This window comes from Phocoena phocoena, chromosome 18, assembly GCF_963924675.1.
Source record: "Phocoena phocoena chromosome 18, mPhoPho1.1, whole genome shotgun sequence".
NCBI lineage: Eukaryota > Metazoa > Chordata > Mammalia > Artiodactyla > Phocoenidae > Phocoena > Phocoena phocoena.
In genome coordinates this window covers 21,574,424-21,601,473 of record NC_089236.1, presented here as the reverse complement: position 1 = coordinate 21,601,473, position 27,050 = coordinate 21,574,424, and the positions used below count along the sequence as shown (strand labels likewise).

The 27,050-nt window shown below is 37.4% G+C and overlaps 1 protein-coding gene across 1 annotated transcript in view; it reads left to right on the top strand.

Annotated features, from left to right (window-relative positions):
• Nucleotides 1-27,050, top strand: part of GTF2F2 (general transcription factor IIF subunit 2) — a 156,090-nt gene that overhangs the window by 39,000 nt on the left and 90,040 nt on the right. The gene's annotated exons all lie outside the window — the stretch shown is intronic.

Here is a 27,050-nt window from a genome sequence, read left to right as displayed (position 1 = left end):
GGTTTGCATCTGCTAACCCCAAACTCCCAATCCGTCTTTCCCTCACCCCCTTTCCCTTTTGGTAATCATAAATTTGTTTTCTATGCCTCTGAGTCTCTTTCTGTTTTGTAAATAAGTTCATTTGTATTATATTTTTAGATTCCACATACAAGTGATATCATATGATATCTGTCTTTCTCTGTCTCACCTACTTCACTGACTGTGATAATCTCTAAGTCCATCCATGTTGCTGCAAATGGCATTATTTCATTCTTTTTTATGGTGAGTAGTAGTATTCCATTGTGTATATGTACCACATCATCTTTATCCATTCATCTGCTGTTGGACATTTAGGTTGTCTCCGTGTCTTAGCGATTGTGAATAGTGCTTTTGTGAACATAGGGGTGCATGTATCTTTGAATTATAGTTGGACTATATTCTTGGTTACATTTGCTGTGACACATAGTGCCTCGTTTTATATTCTCATAACTATTTGGTTTAGAAAAATTGAAGGGACTTTGTACTAAGGTTTATGTCTTTCTTGTCATTAAGCAGTGATAGCTAAACAGAAGTAGGTAACCTGTTGACCACTTATTTTGTTCGCTATGTTGAGCAGTTTACAGGAATTATTTATTTCACACAACAAGCCTATGAGGTGGGCACTATTGTCATTTTATTGATGAGAGAAACGGACTTTACATAGGATATAATTTGACCAACATACAGCTTGTAGACCTGTGCCCTTAATCATCATTCTAGTGGTTTTCAGAGTGTAGGTGCAAAATCAATTTTGTGAGTAATTGGCACCATTAAGAAAAAGAAAGCGAGAAATAGAATGGAAAAAACATTCACTTTTTATTTTGGAACATTTCAAACATACACTGAAGTAGAATAATATAATAAACCCTGTGTACTGTCCCCACCCAGCTTTTTTAACGTGCTGTCAGTGATAAAGAACAAATTACTTTTATAAAAAGGTATTTTGCTTTTTTCATATATATATTTGCACCCCTCATTGCCCTGCTGCATTTTGTCTCCTAAGCCTCTGTAAGGCCTATCACTGTGATTTTATCAAAATGATATATAGCTTCACTTATTCTAAACCTCAATTCCTTCATAAATTCCCTATTGGGTTTGCCCTGCAGAAACAAAAATAATCTGTCTGATCATTGTCTGTCTGCAGATTATCAGTATGTTTTTAACCTGCCTCTTTCCAGGTGGGTATTTGTGTTTATGTATTATCTAGTGCAGTGGTTTCCACCTGGGGGCTGCTTTGGCAGCATCCAGAGACGTTTTTGACTGTCACACCGGCTGCATGTTCCTGGCATCTGGTGATTGGGGAGGCCACCAAACATCCTGCTGTACACAGGGACAGCCCCTCGCAACACAGAATTACCCAGCCCGAATGTCAGTAGTGCCAAGGATGAGAAACCCTTGTCTAGTGTAAGAGAAGCTGTTATTTTTCGTGGACAAGCTATTTGGTATAACTACGGATCAGATTAAATTATAAAATAAAAATGCCTTTTTTTTTTTTTTTTTGACGGAGCCAACAGGAGTGACCAGAACCTGTTCACCTCCCCAGTAGTTGGTTTTTGTTCTTCTCCTCCTGTTCTTCCCCTTCCCGTCCTCCTTCTGCCTTTTTTCTTCCTTTTGTTGTATCAGAAGAAATTTCTGTGCTTTTAGGAGACTGCTCTTGAGACAGCTTAACTTTTGTTTGGAGCATTTAATCCATTTACGTTTAAGGTAATTATCGATATATATTTTCCTATTGCAATTTTCTTAATTGTTTTGGGTTTGTTTTTGTAGGTCTTTTTTCTTCCCTTACTCTTTTGTTCTCACCTCTGTGTTTCCCACCTACAGAGGTTCCTTTAGCATTTGTTGTAAAGCTGGTTTGATGGTGCTGAATTGTCTTAGCTTTTGCTTGTCTGTAAAGCTTTTGATTTCTCCGTCAAATCTGAATGAGAGCCTTGCTGGGTAGAGAATTAAAGTGATGAAAGGTTTTTCCCTTTCATCACTTTAAACATATCATGCTACTCCCTTCTGGCCTGCAGCTTAACTTTTCATTGTGGAAAAAATTTTAAGCATATACAAAAGTAGAGAAATAGTATAGTGAAACTTATGTGCCTGTCATCCAACTTCAGATGATCAACATTCGGTCAGTCTTGCTTCAGCCGTAGCCCAGCCACTGCCCTTTGTACCTCACAAGGTTATTTTATCTCACACAGCATATCATTCCATCTTTAAATTCTTAGTACATGTCTCCATAAGGATTCCTTTTTAAAAAATACATAACCACAGTACCATTATGGTACCTAAGAAAATGAACATTAATTCCAAAATATCATCATAGATGTAGTCAGCGGAAACTATTTAATGCTCAGACTCCAATGTTTCTTGATTTTTTTTCCTCTTTACGTTCTGTTTTCTGATTTGTGGTTCAACTTTAGCTGAAATCACAGTGGTTTGCAATTTAACAGCTTACAATGTCCACTTACGAAGGCATCACTGGAGAAAATACCATTCATCAAGTCATTTGTATTACTGTGAAGGCATGTAGCGGTCTTTCTGCAGAACCGCTGCATAAAGGAATTGGCTGGCAAAGAAGTGACAGAATAGGAAATCATTTTTAGAGCTGTACCAAGGCACTGATGTCAAATTTGTAACATTGTTGGAGAGGGAGATACTTAAACTGTGTTTACCGAATGTCATGGATTATTTTCAGATTGCATAAAGTTAAAGTTAACAAATAGATACATTTAGAAAGAAGAAAATGTTGTCAGCGCAACATGACCAAACTCTAAAGGCATAGAGGGCTTTTAAAATAAAAGTTAACAATAAAATAGAAGCTGTGTAAGAATTTATATGATGAATGGACTAAAAAATGTTATTTAATTCAATATAGTTACTATGAGTAGGGAAGTACTAGTTTATCTCAATATAAACAATAGGGGGGCTTCCCTGGTAGCGCAGTGGTTGAGAGTCCGCCTGCCGATGCAGGGGACACGGGTTCATGCCCCGGTCCGGGAAGATCGCACATGCCGCGGAGCGGCTGGGCCCGTGAGCCATGGCCGCTGAGCCTGCGCGTCCGGAGCCTGTGCTCCGCAACGGGAGAGGCCACAACAGTGAGAGGCCCGCGTACAGCAAAAAAAAAAAAAAAAACAAAAAAAACCAATAGGGACATATACAATTTGTGTACAGACCTCAATTTAGAATATCAGTTTCTTGGAAAATTAAAGAAATTGATCAAGAAGACTAGAGAAACCGATCTCATCTAAGTTGAGTTTAAGTTTAAAATAAACCTCTTGAAAGTTAGGTCAATTATATGTCTTTAATGCAAAATGACTTAATAAACATTTTTAAGTTCTTAAATAAAACCTTATTCTTACATGTTCTTACCAACTGTGAGACATAGACAGCTGTGGCCTGGCCAGAGGTGAAACATTGATGGAGAGCCAGCGTATTCTGAAAGACTGTGTTAGAAAAGAAATTAAGCTGAAGTCTGTTTTTTAGTTTATTGTAAGAACCATGTGTATGTGTATCAGTCTGCAGTTTCTTGCTTATATTGTATCATTAGCTATTCCAAAAGAAGAAGGGGAAAACTCTACAGACATACTGTTTTTACATTTTTTTCTCTTCTCTTTAAAAGAGCCTTTCTGGAGAATATTTTATGATCGGAAGTTGTGGCCTTCTCTGCTCATAGAGAAAAAAAGCACACCACCCAAGGTCGTTTGCAGCTTTGGTTTCTTTTATATAACTATGTAGAACTTAATAACTATGAGGATTTGGCAGAGTTTTTCTTTGTAACTTGTTATGTATCATAGCTAAACAATTTCTTGAGAAGAGCACCTCTACTGTTTAGCAGAGGAAAATGTCTATTGATTTAGAGCAGTTCTCAGTCCTTTTTCTGCATCTTCTAGGTGAAGGGTGATGTTTCTTACATTTCCAAGTTAGCGACAGATTCCCCTGGTTTAGGAACTGTGACCTACGTGCCCTAGATGCTCTCAGTGCCCTCCCAGAGTCCCTCAGCCCTTGCCATTTCTGTGCACACTGGCCAACTTCTAAATCCCAGTATCTGTATCTCTGCCTGAGAGCTTTCTCTGTTGCCAGCTGGCCTGGAGGGCGGGTCAGAAATGTCAGGGTGTTAACCCTCACTCTGGGAGCGGCCCTCAACCAATATCTGACAGGAGTTGGTGGATAAGTACCCAGCTCCCTTAACCCTCAGGTGGGGTGACCCGGGACACGCGTCCTACACTGTCTTGCAGAGTTCTGCAGTAGAACTGCAGTTGTTCTGCAGTTGTCCACAGTGGCATGCAACTGGTACCCGTTTTCTAGACTCAGCTCTTTATTGACTTCTTTCTTCTTCCTGTCTCTTTTCCCCAATCCTCTTCCAGTGTTTCCTGGGATCACCTTACAAATAAACTACCTCAACTTTAAAACCTTGTCTCAGTCAGCTTCTGGAGGAATACAAACCAAGATAGAGATAGTAAACTATAGCCCTACCTTTATTCAGAAAGTGAAAATGATGTCTTTATAGGGATTACCTTGGCACCCGTGATCAGGATGACTGATCACGCTGCTGTTGCCTTCACTGGGCTTTTACCACCGTCTCCCCTCAGTCCCCCAAGGTAATCCTGTCTTTTTTCATCCCTGCCCCTCTCTTCATCTGGACTTCGCCAGTCCCTCCATGAACTGTGGTTATGATTCCAATAAAGTTCTCTTAGAGACTGCCTCTGATCTTTTTGGATTTCAGCATCTAGTTTTTCATTTATGCAGTTTCCCTGTATTCTCCAGCTTTTTGAAATAACTACTTCAAAACCGTAGAACTTTTCCATTAGAATATAATTTACTCAGGAAGACAGTTGCAAGGGGAAAATAATACCCGGTTCCTCATTAGCTGAAAAAACTATCACTTGTTGGAAACAATTTCATTTCAAGACTATAAAATTCATGAAAAGTAATTCAAATAAATTAACTGCATCACTGCTTCAACTGACATTCACTTTCCACAAAAGTCTTTCTTTACTTGCTTGAAGTCTTGTCGGAAGAAAATGTTAAAAGATGTTAAGTGGGAGAAAGAAAAACTAATTGGAGCCTATGTGATAAGTTTACCAGACTGTGTGTCTCACAAAGATAACCACAGTCTCTTCCCATTAAAAAAAGAATAGATAGATAGATAGATAGATAGATAAAATGATGGAACCATGACTCTGGTTGGTTTCTTTTTAACATGTTAGTCCTTAAGAAGTTTAATGTTTCTGATATTGCAGTATTTCTAAACAATACTGGTTGTGTCCAATAAGACCTATGCTTGAAAGATAAAAAACAATCTGTATTAGGAAGGAAACAAAGTTACTCAAGATATGTAAGCAATTAGTATAGAAAATTCAGTTTTGAATCCATGAATTCAGAAAGCACAGCTACCAGTGTTTTCTGTTTTGATATGAGTGGTGGTTACATGAATGTGTTCACTTTGTGAAAAGTCATCAAAGCTGGAAACTTATGATTTGTGTACTTTTATTAAACGTAGGTTATATTTCAGTACAAATTTTATTAACAAAGCAAAGCACAAGGAGAAAACACATTTTTCTAAAAATCCAACCGCATCATTTAGTTTGTTCAAAAATTTTTAATCGCAGGTATTAAATCACATTGTATTAGTTTGCTAGGGCTGCTGTAACAAAATATCACAGACGGAGTGGCTTACACAACAAGTTTATGTTCGCACAGTCCTGGAGGCTAGAAGTCCAAGATTAAGGTGCTGGCAGGTTTGATTTCTTCTGAGGCCTCTCTCCTTGGCGTGCCCCCTTGCTGCCTCTTCACATGGTCATCCCTCTGTGAACATGCACCGCTGGTGTGTCTCTTTATGACCAAAGGACACCAGTCGTGTGGCATTGGGGCCTCACCCTGTGGGTTACGTTATTATGACATTTGATTGGGAACCTGAGGATGACTCTGCAGCACGCGATTATGTCTGTCCCATAGTTTATGCATCGTTGGAGAATAGGATACACTTCAACCAGTGGAATCATATTGGCTGAATTTACAGAATTAGAAGGAGTGCTATTTAAATGGTAATCTTCTCACATTATTAGTGGAGAGGGAGATGCCTTATGAACCGGACCATTTCTGAACAGGAGTTGTGTGTGCACATGTGTGTGGGGTTGTAGTGGTATTGAGATATCGGTTGGAAGAGACCTTCGTTTACGAATAAAGGTATTGTAACTCTGACGTTCAAGGATGGTGGCTTTGCTGTACAGTTAAAAGGAGAGTCTAGGACTTTCCCTGGTGGCACAGTGGTTAAGAGTCCGCCTGCCGATGCAGGGGGCACGGGTTCGAGCCCTGGTCCGGGAAGATCCCACGTGCCGCGGAGCGGCTGAGCCCGTGCGCCACAACTGCTGAGCCCATGTGCCACAGCTACTGAAGCCCGTGCGCCAAGAGCCCGTGCTCTGCAACAGGACAAGCAACCACAATGAAGAGTGGCCCCTGCTCGCCGCAGCTAAAGAAAGCCCATGCGCAGCAAGGAAGACCCAAAACAGCCAAAAATAAAAATTAATTAATTAAAAATAAATAAAGTATACAATTCGATTAAAAAAAAAGGAGAGTATATTGGGAGAATAAAAAATCATAGACTGAAGGTAGAGTTTTAGTACTAGGCTAAAGATGTTTTAGGACAAGACATTCAAAGATATTGGTTCATTTTTAGAGTAACATAGGGACCAGCAAACTCTGGCTTGTTGAAACTATCTCCCAGCCATAATGTCTTTAATTTGGAAAACATGGCTCTCATGGTCCTTTTTTTTTTTTTTTTTGAGTTAAATTTCAAAGGTAGAAGAGGCAGTGCTTAAAGATTATCAGGATCAGCAAGGAACTCACGAATATAACTCACAAATTTATGTGTGTCATGGCCACTAAAATACTGCTGGTGTAAGAAACTGAGTCCAGCCTTCAGGTGTATTTTATTTGGCTAACTTTCTGTTTTGTTTTTAGTGAATATTGAGATTTTTAGGCAGGACATTTCTTCTCCAGAGGGCCAGGATAGTAACCATTATTTCTTATTAACTACTCAGTTGTTTTACGTAACTCTTTTACCTGCCCCAATTTGAGACTGCCTAATTTTAGTCCAGTCTCCCTTTTCTTTTTTTTTTTCAGTCTCTCTTTTTGAGGTAGCAAAGTTGTTTTGAATGCCTTTGAGAAATAGAACTAGAGGCCAGTTTTCTTATTCTGTATCCATGTCCTTCCTGCCATTGAAAGAATAGGAAAGAAGTGAAGAGATGAGTAAGAAGCCAAGTTGTATCTCTTTGGACACAGGACAGAATGATGATGTGCTCTGTAGTTTTTGCTTTAGGCGTCCAGACAAAACTTTGAAAGAAACAGGTTTAAGTGAATTGGAGGGTCCTGCCTGACTATTCATTTTGCACCTCTGAGGCAAATACTAAACACTATAAATTTTCCTTTATACCTGAGGTTAGGGGATATTAAACTTTACTTATTTATTTAATTTATTTATTTTGGTTGCCCTGGGTCTTAGTTGTGGCATGTGAACTCTTAGGCATGCATGTGGGATCTAGTTCCCCGACCAGGGATCGAACCCAGACCCCCTGCATTGGGAGCATGCAGTCTTAACCACTGAGCCACCAGAGAAGTCCCTAGGGGAAATTAAAAGAAAAAATTCCTGGAGTGGGAATCTTAATATTCCTGAAGGTTGTCAGATTCATCTTAGGGATGGAATCGTTTAGTTTATTTGGTTAGGGAATTAAGAAATTCGACAGTAGAGACTAACAGGGTGTCTATATTTCCCAACTATAATTTAGGATGAAAAGCACTGTGATTCAGTGTCTAAAAGATAAGTACAGCCTATACAAACCCATCATTTGTACAGTGCTTTTACAAAATACTTTTGCAGTACTATCACGTGACCCTCAAGAATTCTGATAGGAAAAATAAATAACTCAAGGTGGGTTAAGGAGATATAGTTTGACCACCTACTATGAGATCATTATACCAAGCCCTGAGAACGAAATGTTTTGGAAAGACACACAGTTCTTGTCCTCAGAGAGTTCGCTTCTGAAATGGGGGTGGTTTACTGGGAGCAAAAGGGAGAAGCTGCAGCAGATTATCCTGGATGAGTGAGAGAAGCTTCACTGAGAACCTAGCCGGAGTTAAGACCTGAAGTATTAGTTGGGGTTCTCCTTGAGCAAGCAAAGCATGCCTGTGGCCTTCGGAAACAGCGTGTGCAGAGGTGCGAGAGCATGATGGGTTTGGAACTTCGCGAGTGTAAAGGATGAGGCGCGGAGTGAGGAGACTTGGGACTAGATGTGCATACACATCAGAGAGTGAGTCGAGCTCTGATGATGACTGCTTTCCCCTACTTTGCTGAAGGGAAGTGGTAGCTCCTGGAAGTGTGTGCATCTTGGTGAAGATGCTTTGGGAGCGTTAAAGATTGGTAGCATCCTCACAATCCAGGAGGTAGGGAGGGGCTGTGGTGCAGAGCATCTCAGACTGAGCAGTGCTACTAGAATAAAGGTTTGAAGAAAGGAGGAAAAGAGATGTGATATTTAATGCCTGGAAATCGTCAGACATGTAATTCCAAAGGGGCTCATGAGAGACTCAGTATCATTTTGAAGTTAATTGTCATGCAGCTATAAATATTTTATATGCATTTCTATTTCATCTTCTTATTGCTCATACTGAAGAATGAGGAATGTTTTGATCATTTGAGGGTACAGTATTTTTCACAAGACAACTATTATCTTTAAGTGCCTCTTTCACGAATGGTGACTGTTTTTCAGTATTATCTCTCATTACTTTTATTCAGACAATGCACAGTACTTCTCATACTGTAGCACTTGAATATTTGTCATTCTAAAATTTAATTTGCTTTGAATACTTTTGTGAAGGATTTCACATTTTATGATCATTTGTTTCATGGCATTACCCTTCAGTGAAAAGAATTAGCTTTGCTAGTGTTTATAATTCTGTTTAAGATCCTTTTCAGTTATGTTAATCATTAGCCCTTATTTGGAGCCAGTTTTTATTTATTTATTTATTTATTAAAAATTTTATGTATTTATTTATGGCTGCTCTGGGTCTTAGCTACAACATGCGGGGATCTTTTAGTTGTGGCATTCAGGACCTTTTTTAGTTGCGGCATGAGAACTCTTAGTTGTGGCATGCAGGATCTAGTTCCCTGACCAGGGATGGAACCCAGGACCCCTGTGTTGGGAGCATCGAGTCTTAGCCATAGGACCACCAGGAAAGTTCCTAGAGCCAGTTTTTAGTTGTCTTGGTTGATATATTGTCTAACTGACTATGCAAATCGTTAGCTGGGTATAGTGATGTTTTATAAATAGTAAGAAACACATTTAATCTGCTTTAGATCTAATCAGATGGTACATATTTGATATAAGTTGGTAAGAATTTCCATTTTAAAACACTCTGTCTTATTGTGGAGGATACTATAGTGCTGTCTAAGCTGTTTAGGAAATCAGATTTATTTGAAAACCATTTGTACCATTTCTGCAGAACCATAGATATCATTGTAAAACTGATTTTATAGTATTTATTTATTTATTGGCTGCCTTGGGTCTTCATTGCTGCGCGCGGGCTTTCTCTAGTTGAGGTGAGTGGGGGCTACACTTCTTTGTGTTGCACGGGCTTCTCATTGCAGTGGCTTCTCTTGTTGCAGAGCATGGGCTCTAGGCACGCAGGCTTCAGTAGTCGCGATGTGTGGGCTCAGTAGTCACGATGTGTGGGCTCAATAGTTGTGGCACATGGGCTTAGTTGCTCTGTGGCATGTGGGATCTTCCTGGACCAGGGATCGGACCTGTGTCCCCTGCGTTGGCAGGCGGATTCTTAACCACTTCGCCACCAGGGAAGTCCCTGTACTATTTTAAATAATCCTTTGGAAGTTTGGTGCTTAAGGTTATACTTTTAATTTTATTTATTTATTTTTCTGATATGATTAATGTATTATCATCATAAGAGTCTATCTCAAAACCTCCAGAGCTAACCATGGGGTAATTGGATATCTGTCAATACCAGGTAGAGGGTGGGGCAAAAGCAAAAAATGTGCACCTTAATTGTATCCTCTACTGCTTCCTTTGATCTTCCCTTCTTTCCCAAGGTGTGTGGTCCAACTAAGTCTGCATTAAGTGATTTGGGGACTGTTTACCCAGCATTCATACTAATAATGGAATTGGACAGAGCTGATGTCCAAAAACAAATAGCTGGTGAAGTAAATTATGACATATTATATTAGAATATAATATAATTATTGATTTATTTTTAGAAAAATACTTTTTAGTTTTTAATGGAAAACTTCAAACATAGTAGAGAGAGTAATAAATGAATCTCAATATGCTTATTACTTAGCTTCAAAAATTGACAACAGCCAGTCCTGTTACATTTTTTATCTCCCTTTCCTACCTCCCTTATCCACTGCTAGATTACTTCAAAGCAAATTCCAGGTTTATCACCTTTCCTGTGCATATGTTAGTTTGGTCCTCAGATCCTACTCCTTCTTTAAGGATTGCTCTTATCCCTCATATTTAAAATAAAATAAAATAAAATAATAAATGGCTCCAAAATGAAAACTTGTCTGTTTTCTGCTTAAACATTGTATTGAATTTCTGAATTTTTCATAATTCCCTATTTCGTCTATAAGTAAACGTGATGTCATTTAGTGGTCTTGTAAATGAAAAAGTATTTGCATTATATTGCCTTTTTAAATAGAACAGCTTTATTGATACATAATTCACTTAGTGACAATTTACCCACTTAGAATGTACTACAATTCAGTGCTTTTTAGTATATTTGCAGAGATGTGCACCCAACACCACAATCGATTTTAGAACATTTTTATCACTAGAAGAAACCCCATATCTATTAGTAGTCACTTGTTATTTTCACCCCAAACCCCCATCACACAGGCGACCACTAATCTACTTCCTGTCTCTACAGATATATCTATTCTGGGTAGTTCATGTAAATGGAATCATATAATATTTGGTCTTTTGTAACTGGCATTTTTCACTTAGCATAATGCTTCAAAGGCTCATCCATGTTTTAGCATTAATCAGTACTTCATTCCTTTTTATTGCTGAATAATATTCTATTGTATGGATATTCCGTATTTTACTTATCCATTCATCAATTGATGGATGTTTGGATTGTTTCCACTTTTGAGCTGTGATGAATAGTGCCGCTGTGAGCATTTGTGTACAAGTTTTTTGTGGACTTATGTTTTCATTTCTCTTGAGTATATACGTAGAAGTGCTAGATCGTATGGTAACTTTATGTTAAACCTTTTGAAGAACTGCTCACCTGTTTTCCACAGCAGCTGTACTATTTTTCATCCCGCCAGCAATAGATGAACATTCTGATTTCTCCACATCCTCATCAACACTTGTTATTGTCTGTCTGTTTTTTGTTTTTTTTGGCCGCACAGTGCAGCATGTGGAACTTCCCCAACCAGGGGTCAAACCGTGGGACCACCAGGGAAGTCCTATCTGTCATTTTGATTATAGTCATCTTAGTGAGTGTGAAGTGGTCTCATTGTGGGTTTGATTTGCATTTCCCTGATAGCTAATGATGTAAATGTCTTTTCATGTGTATGTTGGCCATTTGTTGTTTGTTTTGGGTTTTTTTTTTTTTTTTTTTTTTTTTGGTTTTTTGGAGAAATTTCTATTCAGATCCTTTGCCCATATTTAAACTTGGTTGTCTTTTGTTATTGAGTTGTAAGAGCTGTATACATGTGTATTATTATAGTTATATGATTGGCAAACATTTTCTCCCATTCTGTAGGTTCTCTTTTCACTTTCTTGATGGTATTCTTTAAAGCACAAAACTTTTAATTTTGAGGAAATCCAGTTTGTCTGTTTTTCCTTTTTGTTGCTTTTGTTTTTGGTGTCATATTTAAGAAGGCTTTGCCTAACTCAAGGTCATAAAGAATTGCTCCTGTGCTTTGTTCTAAGAGTTTTATAGTCTTATCTCTTACATTTCAGTTATGGTCTACTTTGAGTTAATTTTGTATTTGGTATGAAGTGAGAGTCCAACTTCATTTCTTGCATGTGGATATCCAGTTGTCCAAGCACTATTTTTTGAAAAGACTATCTTTTTTTCCCCATTGAATTGTCTTGGCACCATTGTGGAAAATCAGAAATTTTTTTACAGACTCTCAATTCTGTTCCATAGCTCTGCATATCTATCCTTATGCCAGTACCACAGTCTTGATTACTATAGTTTTGTAGTAAATTTAGAAATTGTGAAGAAATTGTGAAGTTGAGAGTTCTCCAACTTAATTTCTTCTTTTCTTTTTTTCTTTTTTTTTTTGCTGTACACGGGCCTCTCACTGTAGCGGCCTCTCCCGTTGTGGAGCATAGGCTCCAGACGCGCAGGCCCGGCGGCCGTGGCCCACGGGCCCAGCCGCTCCGCGGCATGTGGGAATCCTCCCGGACCGGGGCATGAACCCGTGTCCCCTGCATCGGTGGGCAGACTCTCAACCACTGTGCCACCAGGGAAGCCCCTCCAACTTCATTTTACTTTTCATGATTGTTTGGCTATTCTGGGTCCTTGAATTTTCCTGTGAATTTTAGGATCAGTTTGTTAATTTCTGCAAAAATACCAACTGGGATTTTGGGAGGGATTGTGTTGAATCTGTGGATCAATTTAGAGAGTATTGTCATCTTTTTTTTTTTTTTGCGGTACTTGGGCCTCTCACCGCTGTGCCCTCTCCCGCCGCAGAGCACAGGCTCCGGACGCGCAGGCTCAGCGGCCATGGCTCACGGGCCCAGCCGCTCTGCAGCATGTGAGATCTTCCCGGACCGGGACACGAACCCACGTCCCCTGCATCGGCAGGCGGACTCTCAACCACTGCGCCACCAGGGAAGCCCGAGAGTATTATCATCTTAACAATATTGTCTTCCAATCCATGAACATAGATGTCCTTTCATTAATTTCGGTCTTCTTAATTTTTTAATAGTGTCTTATAATTTTAAGAGCATAAGTTTCATACTGTATTGCCTTAAAAAAATTAAGTAATGACTTGTTATTTTTCTAAAAAGAGATGCCTGTTATAAAAAATATTATAACAGTATAGGAACATTCAGATCACCCAGAGTTACACCATCAAGGAATAAGTGTTGTAATTATCATTTGGTGAACATCATCCCAACTGTACATCATAAAGATACACAGAGACAGAAAGAAAGGGAGAGAGAGAGAAATTGTGTTTGTTCTGTTTTTGAAATTACTTTAATTACACTTTTAATTTCAGATAATTGTAGATTCACATGTTGTAAAAACTAACACAGAGATCCTGTGTACTCTTTACACAGTTTCCCCCAATGGTAATGTATTGCCAAACTATAGTACAGTCCACTGGCTTTGATATTGACATCCTTTGATCTTATTCAGATAGCTGTCCCCCATCTTACTTGTACTTACTTGCGTGTGTCTAGTTCCATGCAGTTTTATCACATGTGTAATTTTATGTAGCCACCGCCGTAATGAATATACAGAGAGTTCGATCCCCACAGAGATCCCTTGTGTTACCCTCTGTAACCATGCCACCTTCCTCCCACTCCCCAGCCCCCGCTTACCCCAGCCCCGTCGTCATCCCCTGGCAACAACTGATCTGTTCTCCATTTCTATAATTTTGTCACTTAAAAAGTATCATAAATGTTGTGTAAATAAACGTTATATAAATGCTTTCTTCACTTGGCATAAATTTCCTGGAAATTCATCCAAAGTTTTGCATGTCTCAATAATTTATTCCTTTCTATCACTGAATATTCCATATTATGGATGTATCACGGTTTGTCTAGTCATTCTTTGAAGGATATCTGGGTTGTTTCCAGTCTTTTGCTATTACATATAAAGCTGCCATGAACATTTGTGTATAGATTTTTGTGTGGACGTAAGTTTTTATTTAAGCCCGAGAAGGCATTTGCTGGGTCATATGGTAATGCATGTTAAATTCTGTAAGAAACTGACAAACTGTTTTTCAGAGTGGCTATTTTTAAAAATAACAATATGGATAATTTAAAAAAACATTTAAAAATTTTTTAAAATTATTTTTGGCTGCGTTGGGTCTTCGTTGCTGCGCACGGGCTTTCTCTAGTTGCAGCGAGGGGGGCTACTCTTCGTTGTGGTGCGCAGGCTTCTCACTGCGGTGGCTTCTCTTGTTGCGGAGCACAGGCTCTAGGCGCGTGGGCTTCAGTAGCTGCAGCATGCGGGCTTAGTAGTTGCTGCATGCGGGCCCTAGAGCACACGGGCTTCAGTAGTTGTGGCGTGTGGCCTCAGTAATTGTGGCACGCAGGCTTAGTTGCTCCGCTTCATGTGGGGTCTTCCCGGACCAGGGATTGACCAGTGTCCGCTGCATTGGCAGGCGGTTTCTTAACCCCTGAGCTGCCAGGGAAGTCCCAAAAAACATTTTTAAATGTGAACACTAACATACAGAAAAAATGCATTAACATAAGCAGTTGAAATAGAACATGGATATCTTTTCTCTGTCATAGCTCATTCCTTCCTCCAAGGAGGTAGCCATTATCATTGACATTTATGATAATCACTTTTCCCCCGTAATTTTAGCATTTAAGCCTTCATCCCTCTGCAATATATTTTATGTTGCCTGTGTTTGAATGTTAAATAGAATCACAGAGTATGCACTATTTTTTGGCATGGCTTTTTCACTGAACATTGTTTTCTAACACTAATGCATGTTATATATAGCATCAGTTTATTCATTTTCTTCGCTGTATTCCACAGTGTGTATTTAACTCAGTTTATCCATTTTTACTGTTGCTGGATATTTGTGACTTATTAACAGTGCTGCTGTCGCATGTTTATACTTGTGCCCTGGTACATGAAATTTTAAAGGTATGTTCCTAAGTGTGGACTTTGGTCACAGAGTTTATGTTCACTTCTAGTTGATCATGCCGAACTGTTTTCCGAAGAAGTTACACCAGGTTATAGTCCCATCAGCAGTGTATGTGAGTTCTTTTTGTTTCAATTCCTCTCCAATGGTATTGTCCTTTTTTTTTTTTAATGTTAACTGGTATCGTGATGTGTAGTGACTTGTCTTTGTGGTTTGATTTGACATTTCCCTGATTTCTAATGAAGTGGAACCCGTCATGTATTTATTGTCCATTTGGATTTTCTGTTTTGTGTAATGCTTGTTCAGATCTCTGTCTTTTTTTTTTTTTTTTTTTTGCGGTACGTGGGCCTCTCACTGTTGTGGCCTCTCCCGTTGCGGAGCACAGGCTCCGAATCCGCAGGCCCAGCGGCCATGGCTCACGGGCCCAGCCGCTCCGCGGCATGTGGGATCCTCCCGGACCGGGGCACGAACCTGTGTCCCCTGCATCGGCAGGCGGATTCTCAACCACTGTGCCACCAGGGAAGCCCTCTTGTCTATTTTTTATTGCGTTGACTTTTTCTTTTTGAGTTGTCATTCTTTATATATTCTGAGTATAGCCCATAGTTACATGGGTTATAAATGTCTTTTATTTTGTGATTTGCCTTTTCACTCTCTTAAAGGTGTCTTCTGATAAACAGAAGTCATTGTCTTTAGTGCAGTCCAATTTATTAGTCTTGTCTTTTATGGTTTGTACTTTTTGTGTCCCATTTAAGAAATCTTTCAGCTTCCAAGATCATAAAGGTATTCTCATATCATTTTCCAGAAGCTCTTTTGTCTTTCACATTTAGATCTACAGTCTACCTGGAATTGTTTTTTCTGTATGGTGTGAGATAGGGGTCAAATTTTATTTTTCTTCCTTATGGATGAATATCATGTACTTTTAAAAACCATCTTTTTCTCACCGTTATGCAGTGCTATCTTTGCCTTAAGTATCTATTGAAGCACAGGTCTGGTTTTAGACTTCCTATCCGTTCTGTTAATCAATTCATTTATTCTTGTGCAATACCACACTTTCTTTCCTATTCTAGCTTAATAATTCTTGATATCCAGGGCAGCAAGCCCTCCCACCTTGTTCTTCTTCTGGAGTTTCTTGGTTATTCTTGGCCCCTTTCCATTTCTATATAAATTAGAATCATCTTGAAATTTTCCACAAAGCATTTGACTGGATTTGGCCGGGGCGGGGGGTGTCTTGTATAGCAGCTTATGAAAAATTGACATCTTTTATTGACTCTTGCAATATATGTACATTTATGAAGTCTTCTTTAATTGTTCTCAGTAATGTTTATAGTTTTCTCTGTAGATTTCCTATATTTTTAAATTATAATTCCTATATATTTGATATTTTTGACACTGCTGTATAAAGTATCTTTAAAAAGATTATCCTCTCTTTGTTGCTGGCATATAGAAATACAGTTGAATTTTAACATTGATCTTATATCCAACAACCTTGCCAAACTGCCTTTATACATTCTACTCGTTTATCTATAGACTTTTAAAAAATTTTATAACTGTATAATTATAAGATCTGTGAATATAATCACAGTTTTATGTCTTTCTTTCCAAATTTTATACCTGTCATTTCTTTTTCTTGCTCTGTTTTACTAGTTGGGGAAGTGATGAGGTCACTTTCTGTTTAACATTTATCTTTGTTTGCTGTAACTTTTAGTTAGTTTGCTGTTTTTGGTAGTTAGTCCTCATTGGATTAAGGAAATTCCCTTCTCTTCCTAGTTTGTAAGCGTGTCAATGAATGGATGATGAATTTTATCAAATACCTTTTCTGTATCTATTGAGATGATTATAGGTTTATCTTATTAATGTGGAAAATTATGTTGATTTTTTTACTACTAGTCAAACGCCTGTTCTTAGAATAAGCCCAACTCAGCTTTGATTTATAATATTTTTAAATATTGCTAGATTCAGTTTGCTTATCTTTTGTTTAAGATTTTTACATTTATGTTCATGAGTAATATTGGCCCATAATTTTCCTCTCTCCTAATGTCCTTGTTAGGTTTTGGTGTGTTGAGGTTATACTGTCTTCATGAAATGAATTGGAGAGGTGGCCCCCTTTTTTGTTACCAAGAAGAACTTATGTGAGACTGGGTTTATTTCTAACTTAAATATTTAGCACAATTCACTGATTAGTCTGAGTGGGCAGGTTTTAAATTATAGAACGTTAGGAGACTTTTCCACATCCTGTTTACTCTCACCCTGTGGGTATAGTCTTTTGGGATTTTAATTTTTAAAGTAAGGAACTTCTGTTAGGCGTTCCACCTTGTGCGCCCTCTGGACTTTGATTTCTGTCCGCCCACACTTGCCTTGGACGTCTGTCTAAACAAAGGGTCTCATGTTCTTCGGATTTGCCCATGACCTCAGAGAGTCTTGTTTTCCCTATCTTTGGAGCTTGGTGATTACTTATTATCTTGTAGTCTTTTTAATACTTTCAAAATTTTATTCAACTGTTACAGTTGTTTTTGGTGTGAGATTTGATCTAAATAACTTAGCCCACCATTATAGGGAATAGGAAGAACTCTAGTTAATTTACTTGAATTAACAGAAGAAAGATAACAGAAAGAATTGCTGAATGTCAGATAAATGCTTCTTTTCCACAAAAACTATGAGTTCCCAAGAGCTCCTCCTAAAGTTGGGGGTTGGGGTTGTGGATGTGAGGGGAGAGAAATTAAGGGATAGGAGTCATTACGTTGTTTATTTTTTTTAACTCCAGGTTTCATTTTTTGACAATCTGTTGATTCTCTGTTATGAAAAATTAGGAAATTATTTTCCTCAAAACACAATTTCTCAAATTTCATTGGTTGTATTTTCACTTTATTAAGATTAGCATTCTGTTCTGCAGCTAATTCTCCTGTTATTTAACCTTAGTATTAATTGTATAAATAGATTTGTACTTTTCGTTTAGTCTGGTTGCAGAGCATGGGCTCTAGGTGCGCGGGCTTCAGTAGTTGTGGCTCTCGGGCTCTAGAGCTCAGACTCAGTAGTTGTGGCGCACGTGCTTAGTTGCTCCGCAGCACGTGGGATCTTCCCAGACCAGGGCTCCAACCCGCGTCCCCTGCAATGGCACGCAGATTCTTTTATTATTATTATTTTTTTAACTTACTTTATTTTATTTATTTTATATTTGGCTGTGTTGGGTCTTTGTTGCCGTGCGGGGGCTTCTCATTGCAGTGGCTTCTCTTGTTGCGGAGCACAGGCTCTAGGCATGTGAGCTTCAGTAGTTGTGGCACGTGGGCTCAGTAGTTGTGGCTCTCGGGCTCCAGAGTACAGGCTCAGTAGTTGTGGCGCACGGGATTAGTTGCTCTGCAGCATGTGGGATCTTCCCGCACCAGGGCTCGAACCCGTGTCCCCTGCATTGGCAGGCAGATTCTTAACCACTGCGCCACCAGGGAAGTCCCAATTCATAGTAGTTTTAAGGAAAGTCATTGTCATTATTTCAAAATAATAAATCAGAGTCAAAAAGCTTGGCCCAGAGAGATTTGGGGAGAATCTTCGAATGAATAGCTATAAGACTATTTAAAATGTGTCAGTTACTTACATATGTAAACATCTCTAATGTTCTTAAAAACACTTTTTTGATGATCTGAGCACCTCACCTCTGAATCATATTTACGTTGTTTGATTTAAGTTGTTTGATGAACACTATTTTTCATAGATGGAGGAAAAAGTCAATTTTCTACTTTTCAAAGCTAGAAGGAGAATGTAGGTTGACAGAATGTATGTGGTAGTAATTGAGAATGGGTTCTAGAAACTGACTGCTGAATTAAAACCCTCCTCAGTCTCTCATTAGGAGATCTGAAGTCTGACACACTTCTTTGCCAGACTTCAGTCTCTCCATTTGTAAATTAGTTGTAGCAATAACAATGTTTTTAGCAGAGTGCCTGGCATGATTTAATGCTCATTTTAACCTTTTATTCATCTTTATTTTAATTTAATTTTTTTATTATTATTATACACGTATAATATGAGCCTGTAATTGTGCGGGCTAGGATTTTGAACAGAGCTGAGCAATAAACTTAAAGGTGTAAGGGTCTTCAGCTACAAAGACAATTTTAAATAAGTGTCTGGTGTAAATATGTTTTAAAGATATGGGTCTCATTGCTTTGGCCTGTATCAGATTACAAGAACATTTAAAAGCAGTCTATCATCAATGTGAAGCCAAGCAGGAGATATTATTAGCAGCTTTAGTTAGGTGTATGTTCAATCCAGAAAGATGGACCACGCCCTGACGTTGGACCTGTGCTTCTCTATTTAATTTTATAAAAGACTGGTAGGGAACTAGGGTAGCGGGCATCTTCCTTGAATGTTTTAGAATAAGAACATTTCTCTGTCTGTCCTCATCTGTTTAGTTATTTAATGCACTATAAGTGACCAGAAGTTAAAAGATGCAGGGCAACATTCGGGTCTATTTAATTGTATTGGTCTTAGTTGACATCTTTCATTTATTTGTTTACTAATTTTCGAAATACTTTTTCTTCCTGATGAACTCTTTTACGCTGATGTTCTTGTGTTTAAGTCTTCTAATGATTTATAAATAATTTGCCTCCCATGTGGCTGTGTAAAATAAGGTTTTAAGCAACAATAACTGTATTTTATCTTTTAAAGTTGTGCAATACAAAAACAAGTAGTATGTATTTAGAAGTAAATATAAAATAAATCTGCTAATATGTGCATGGGTATGTTTTGCCTCTTAAGGGATCATCGAATTTGGGTTATATAACCAGAAAAACTCACTTATCCGTGTCCTTTAGGTCACTTTTTATCTGGTTATTTTAAAAAGTATGTGAGCTTTATCATCTGTGCTCCAGTATTTTAACTTAAGTGTAAAAAAGCTAGCAGCAGCTTTTCTTGATCCTTCTGTTAACATGTTCTTGGGGAAAATGTCTAATTATTTGAGTAGTTTACTACAAGCTTATTAATTTGGAAAATTGAAGATAGTACTAGCTACTTAGGGAACAAACAGCCGCCTTGCTCGTTAAAGCCTCGGGCCCCTCTCTGTGTCTGGAGGTAGCTCCTTATGTAACTCTTCATTCATTCATCCCTTACTGTTTCTAAAAAAAAAAATGATCATTATGTTTCCCAGCTTCCACAAGTTCAGTTTTTCAGACTGTTTCTCTTTCTCAGTTTTTTTACTTCATTCCCTCCCGGAAGAGTCTAAAACAGAGCATGCAAGATGCCTTTTCATCCTAAGTATTTTAATTGCTTGATAAGGCAGGGAAGCAGGCGGATTATGCTCTTCTGCATTCCACCCTCACACTCCCCCTCCACCCCCAAAGCAGGGGAGGGGGTGGTGGTGTAAAAGTTGACTATATCTCAGAGATCTGTGAAGTTGTTCCTGTGCCTACCTGATATATAAACACCCTTCCTCTCCTCCTATTTGCATAAAGATATTCTACTTTTTCTTAGATGTTCCCATTAAGAATTTTTAGTTCATTTTTAGAAATCAGTTGGATGGTTATTCCCAGGTAGCTGTTCTTCTGGATTTAATCCAGTAATGAATCTGTACCTGAATGAGGAAAAATCTGCCTGGCTCACAGAGGTTTCTCTCCAGGTTACACTTATTCCCGGACCTATCAGTTACCCCTTTTCCTTTCTGTGGTTGTGGCCCAGCACTTTCTCATCAATGGATCCTCTGTTCTAGTGTGGTTTTTCTGTAGCAAGTCACCAGGCTGACTGGATGCCCTTTTCATTAACTTTGGCGTCTTCCAGTATTTTAAGCCAGGTTTTGGCATAGTCTACTGAGTAGAGGTGCCCTCCTCCCTTCAACGTTATCCTGCCCATTTTCAAGGCTCACGTCTTCTGCTGTCTCCTGCTCAGTTCCTGGTGCCTGGGTGAAAGTGGTCTTACACAGTGGTTGGAGATTGCTTGCTAGCGGTGCGCCTGAGGCAAGTTGTTTAACTCTGTGGGTCTCTTTTCTCATCTGTAAAATGGGGGCTTTAATACCACCCACCTCCATCTAAAGAATCAATGACTTAATGCGTTTTTCTTCTTTGTACAGAAGTTCTGAGGTAAGAAGTGCAGATCTGGTATGGCGGTTCCATGGTTATCAGCAACTGTCTGCCATCATTAGTTTGTGGCTTCCATTCTCAGGGTGATCCAGAATGACTGCTGTGGTTATAAACATCACATGTACATTCCAGGCAGCAAAATGGAGCAGGAGGGCAAGGCAGAAAGGCTCACCCAGCTTTGTGAGAGGACCATATCCAAAAGTCACACCCTCTCAGTTTTGCTTATATTCCGTTGGTCGGAACTCGATAACTTGACCTTGCAGCCACAGAATATCAGGAAATACAGGTTTTTATCTGGGTACAGTTGCCACCTCAATGGAATTAGGGTTCAGTTACTAACAAGTAAGGGAAGAATGAGTGTTGGGGAGGTAACAAGCAATCTGTGTAGCTCTACTAGAAAGGAGATAAGGCAAATAAAGTACTAAGTACTGACTGAGAAATCGTAACGCCTCAGTGAATGCCAGGCATTTTTATGACTTTTGCTAAAAGGTCATATTACCAGCATGTCCCACTTTTTCTTATTCCTTTCCACCCATTCATATACTTTTCAGGGTAGTGATCTTTTATAATACCGTAATACGATAGCTGAAACTTAGAGAAACAACCATAGATGATTTCTTTGAAGGGAAGAGCTAGGTAGGTAGTGGTTGTTCCCTTGTTGGAAAACCATTGGTCTCTGTAGAAGTTTCATCTTTTTTTGCTTCATTAGCAGTTCTTAACATTGGTGGAGTTAATATGTCTTTTTTTACTTTGATTGGTACATATTCTTTTTTTTTTTAATAAAGAGAATTAATTCCACTTAAAAATGTTTTTATTACATCCTTTAGTTAAATGGAAAGTCTTAGGGTGATACAGAATGAAGATTGGGAATGATTTTACTTAATGCTTATTAGCCTTGCTTCATTAAAACACCTCATTGTTAACTACCAAATTTTTAACTACCAATTTTTTTAAGCTTTGCTGTTTTACTATATATTCATCATGTAGTGAATTTTACAATACACAGATTTTTGTTCTATAATAGAGCTATAGTCGAGCCTTCTTTTCTTGCCTCTTATTAAGTACAATTTGCCTTATATCCAAATAATCTAAATTTTGATAAGATAGAAAAAAGAGGGAAGGGATATATAACTGGTAACCAAAATAACATTTTGATAAAGCCTGCCTCCAGGTTTCAAGGTAGCTGAATATTTTTATATTGAATCCCAATGTGTTATTTTCTGGCTGTGTTGTAACAAGTAAGCATATATGTGTCATAAGTGCCTGTGGTTGCATTGTTTTGGTTTTGTTGTTTTATAAATCAGTCACCTGTGACTTTTAGATTCTTCTGATGTTTCTCTCCAGTAATCATCAACCTTTATTAATAATTATTTCTGCACACAGCTGTATGTAGTCTTTCCTTTTTTTATTAGAGTAGAATTGCTTTACAATGCTGTGTTAGTTTCTGCTGTAGAACCAAGTGAATCAGCTGTACGTGTACATACATCCCCTGCCTCTTGCGCCTCCCTCCCACCCCACGCCCCACTGTGCCCTGCGTCTTTCCTTTTTCTTTCCATGGTGGTTTCTTTAAAAATATCTATACGTGGATAGAAAAGATATGCAAACCTCAAAGCAGTTTTCTTAGGATGTCTGCATGTATATTTAATTTTAATGTTTTTTTAAAATAAATCTGAATAAAAATTCATCAAATGGTATGGTACCTGAAGTAAATGCTAAATGTTGTAGTCCTTTGTAAAACCACATTAAGTCATAGAAGGTTATCAAACTCAAGCAACCATTGAGGTTAAAGTTAGTATCATTCAACAATTTTAAGAACCTTTAAAATTAGTTAATAAATCTCTTTTATAACAAGGCAAAATCAGTAGGGTGGAATTGTTTTTAAAAAAATCAGTAAATTTGCCCAATTTTACACTTTAATGATGTAGAAAAATATGTACTAAAGATTCTAGAAGGCCATAGTCAAAATTACTTCTGAAAAGTTGGCCCTTTCTTCAAAAAGAAATTTATAAAATTAACTAGATCTTAAAAAAAAATAACTAGTAAAACTTGCTTTTAAATGTAACTGAATATTCTGGAATCCTTGGTTTGGAAAAACCTGCTGTACTATTAGGTTAACTGTGTTATATTTTATGCTAGGGAACAGTTTTTTAAGACAGATAATAAAGAAGTATATTATAATTGTCTAAGTCTTTAATATCCAGTTCAGTATTTTTTCTAAAATAAGTAGTAATTTAGATAGATTTAGAATTGCCATATTTTACGTACAGAATGCTTAATATTGTATAGTTTTTGCATTATTGGAAAGATTTAATTAAATTAAGTTATTTATAATAGCTTATAAGACGTCTATCAGTGACTTTTGTTTGATAGAAACTCTTGAACTATTGTGTATCTTTGCAAAGAGAAGAAGTAGGAATACAGTCACCTCTTTATAAATTAGGCAAATTTAAAATTTCATCTTATAATGGATAAAGAAGATGTGGCACATATATACAATGAAATATTACTCAGCCATAAAAAGAAACAAAATTGAGTTATTTGTAGTGAGGTAGTTGGACCTAGAGTCTGTCATAGAGTGAAGTTAAGTCAGAAAGAAAAACAAACACCGTATGCTAACACATATATATGGAATCTAAGAAAAAAAAAAGTTCATGAAGATCCTAGGGGCGAGACGGGAAACAGACCTACTAGAGAATGGACTTGAGGATATGGGGAGGGGACAGGGTAAGCTGTGACAAAGTGAGAGAGTGGCATGGACATACATACACTACCAAACGTAAAATAGATAGCTAATGGGAAGCAGCTGCATGGCACAGGGAGATCAGCTGGGTGCTTTGTGACCACCTGGAGGGGTGGGATAGGGAGGGTGGGAGGGAGGGAGACGCAAGAGGGAAGAGATATGGGAACATATGTATATGGATAACTGATTCACTCTGTATAAAGCAGAAACTAACACACCATTGTAAAGCAATTATACTCCAATAAAGATGTTAAAAATAAATAAAATTTCATCTTAGATATTTCCCTCTGCCCAGCACATCTTCCTTTATCCCCACCCCCTTGGTGTTTATTCACAGAAGCAAATTAATTTTAATATTAGCTTAAGCAAAATATGATTAGGAAAATAAGTCTGCTACAGAAGTAGCCATTGTATATTTCAAAGCTAAATACAGCGGGAGTTGGAGACGGGGGAGGGATGGACTGGGAGTTTGGAGTTAGTAGACGCAAACTATCACGTATAGAATGCATAAACAACAAGGTCCTACTGTATAGCACAGGGAACTATATTCAGTATCATGGGATAACCCATAATGGAAAAGAATATAAAAAAGAATGTATATATGTGTATAACTGAGTCACTTGGCTGTACAGCAGAAATTAACACAACATTGTAAATCAACTCAACTTAAATAAAAAATATTAAAAAGCTAAATACAAACAATTTCTAAGTTGCGTGCTGTTTTGGATAGTCCATATTACATTTCTGCTTTATTTGCAAGATAATTATGATTCCGATACTCAGATTTTAACCTTGACTGACATCATTGCAATTTAAGGCATTTGATCATAATTTATTAGGGATATCTTTAAGAGTATGGTATCATGTATTATTGCTGACTGATTTTAAATTGCTGATAAAACAGCTGCAGTGATTATTTTGATCTTGTAGATTTTGTGCATGAAGCTAGAAGATAAAAGTCCCAAGAAAAACTCATTATATGTATTTTTAAACTAATAAAGTTGAAAACTGCATTTGCCTGGAGCAGTTTAATTTAAAGTAGATTCTTGTATCTTATAGTATTCATCACAGTAGTAAGCGTGCATTTGTCAAAAGTTCTCTGTTCTGTTCATGTCTAAGTTGAAAGCCTAATTAATGTAAATGTGCATTTTTGTGCCTGTTCTTCATGGTTATGTCATGAAGGTACCTTTACACTGGATAAGATAATAACCAGTGCATATGGGAAGTCTGTGATGGGTGAGGCATTTTACATGTAATTTAGAATTTAAGCCTTATAAATGCTCTATCAACTAGTCATTATTATCTCCATTTTACTGTGAGGATGTTGAAGTTCAAAGAAGTTAAGTGTCTTGCTTATGGTCATGTAAGCAAATTAGTGGAAGTTAATTGAATTTGAACCCAAGTCTGACTCCAGAGCCTGTGTGTGTTTCACTGTGCCATATTTTTTTCCTATGAGGAAAAATATGTCAGTTCTGTGGACTGTGTAAGTCATAAAAAGTAACCCCCCTTTTCAGCAAACCTGACATGTGAAAATCTAGATTTGCCAATATACAAATTTGGGATATTCTTTATTCTTGTGAGATGATTCATCTCATGTTCTTTAAATGACACGACATGACATTTAAGATATTATTTGCTTTCCCAAAATTCAGCTGTTTTACTTAACATTTTAAGAATACCTGCATTGTGAAATTTTTATCAAGTGAGGCAAACCTGTATTTTGGTATTCTTTATTTAGCATGTTCTTCACGAATGCCTGTTTTAACCTGTTTAACACCAGGTTCTAGGTGCTAGAGAGATAGGTGGCCTGCAAAAGCAGACATAGTTCCTGCTGGCTCTGGAACTGGTATAGCTGGGTTTCAAATGTTGCTTCCACCTTTACCTCTCAATAACTGTATGATCTTATTAGCAGGTTCCTTAGCCCTCTTGGGCTCTTTCTTCATCTGTGAGAAGGAAAAATAATCGTACCTTTCTTAGGGTCATCGTGAGAATTAATTGAGATACGTGCATAGCATGATACCTGGCATGCAATAAAACAATAAATGTTACCTTTTTATCTTAAAAATAACACTTTAAATATAAGTAACTTTCTTTAAAAAAATTACTGATCAAGCTTAATTGGTATCATGATCTTCAGTCCGGGATGGTAGTCATCTTTTTTGTATCACTTGAAAAGTCTCGTAAGTGTTTCCCTTCACTTGTTCTGCACACTGCACACATTTCAGAAATATAGTACACCATAAGCTATGTGTTTATTTTTAATATTTTAAGGGCAATGCCAGAATCACTGTGTGGTGTAATTCCAAATACAGGCGTATATATGTTTGGCTCATGGCCAGTACAGTAACCTATTTTTTATTACCTTTCTTCTGAAAAAGATGACGAGTCACTTTGTGATTTATTCTTTGGAGCAATATTTACTTATAAGAAAAGATTTGAGGAAGAAATTCTTCATTGACTGCAAACAAAAATGTTATGACAGCTTCACTCTGACTTACAGTTGGCATTTTGTATGATTTCTTGAATTTTTTGAATGGAAAGTATTTCTAAGTTTTTTTTTTTAAATAGTGAAATTTAAAAACTAGATATTTTCTGTACACTTACAGTATTTAGGCACTTGAATATGTAAATACAAGTTCAGGTAGTTTTGAATTTAAAAAGGTATATTTATGAAAAGTTACACAGGAGTTATCAATCTAGCCATATTTCCGTGTAGATTCCTAAATTGTTTTAGGATATTATGATTTATCAAAAGCTTGAGGAAAAATTAAATGCATTCCAGAAACGATTTTTTAGAGATATACAAAAACACGAGTGACAAATTTCTTTAAGTAATGGTTTCCATCAATAATTTTGTTATAACAGTTAAACTTTCTTTTTGTGAACTGATGCAAAAACCTCACTTATAATACTTCTAAGGAGATTTGTTCAGCTATATTTCCTGTAAAAAGAGATGTCAGGGCTATTTTTATTATCTGTAATGAAACCCTGTTAGAGAAAATCTTGCTTCGACATTAAATCACTGCCCTTTTTTTCGTTACGAAGTCTAAATGCCAAGGAAAAGTCAACTTGTAAGCTGGAGAGGTGTATAAACAGTTCAATTATAGTGACTGCTAAAATAGATTTTATTATTTTTTTCTGTTTTCATAGTTCTTTTAAATCTTGATTAAGCCATTTTTAAGTACATAAGAGATAATTTGATGCTTTAATAGAAACATTTTTTTCTTATAATACAAAAAGAAGATTGCGTGGTTGATGTAGAGATTTTTGTTTTTAATGTGAATTTTTAAAGGACTTTTTTGTACAAGAGGTTTTTAAATATTTCTTTTAGTATGTACAGCCAACATTTGTATTACCTCAGATGTTGTAATGGGAAGTCATTTTTACTTCTGAGAATGAA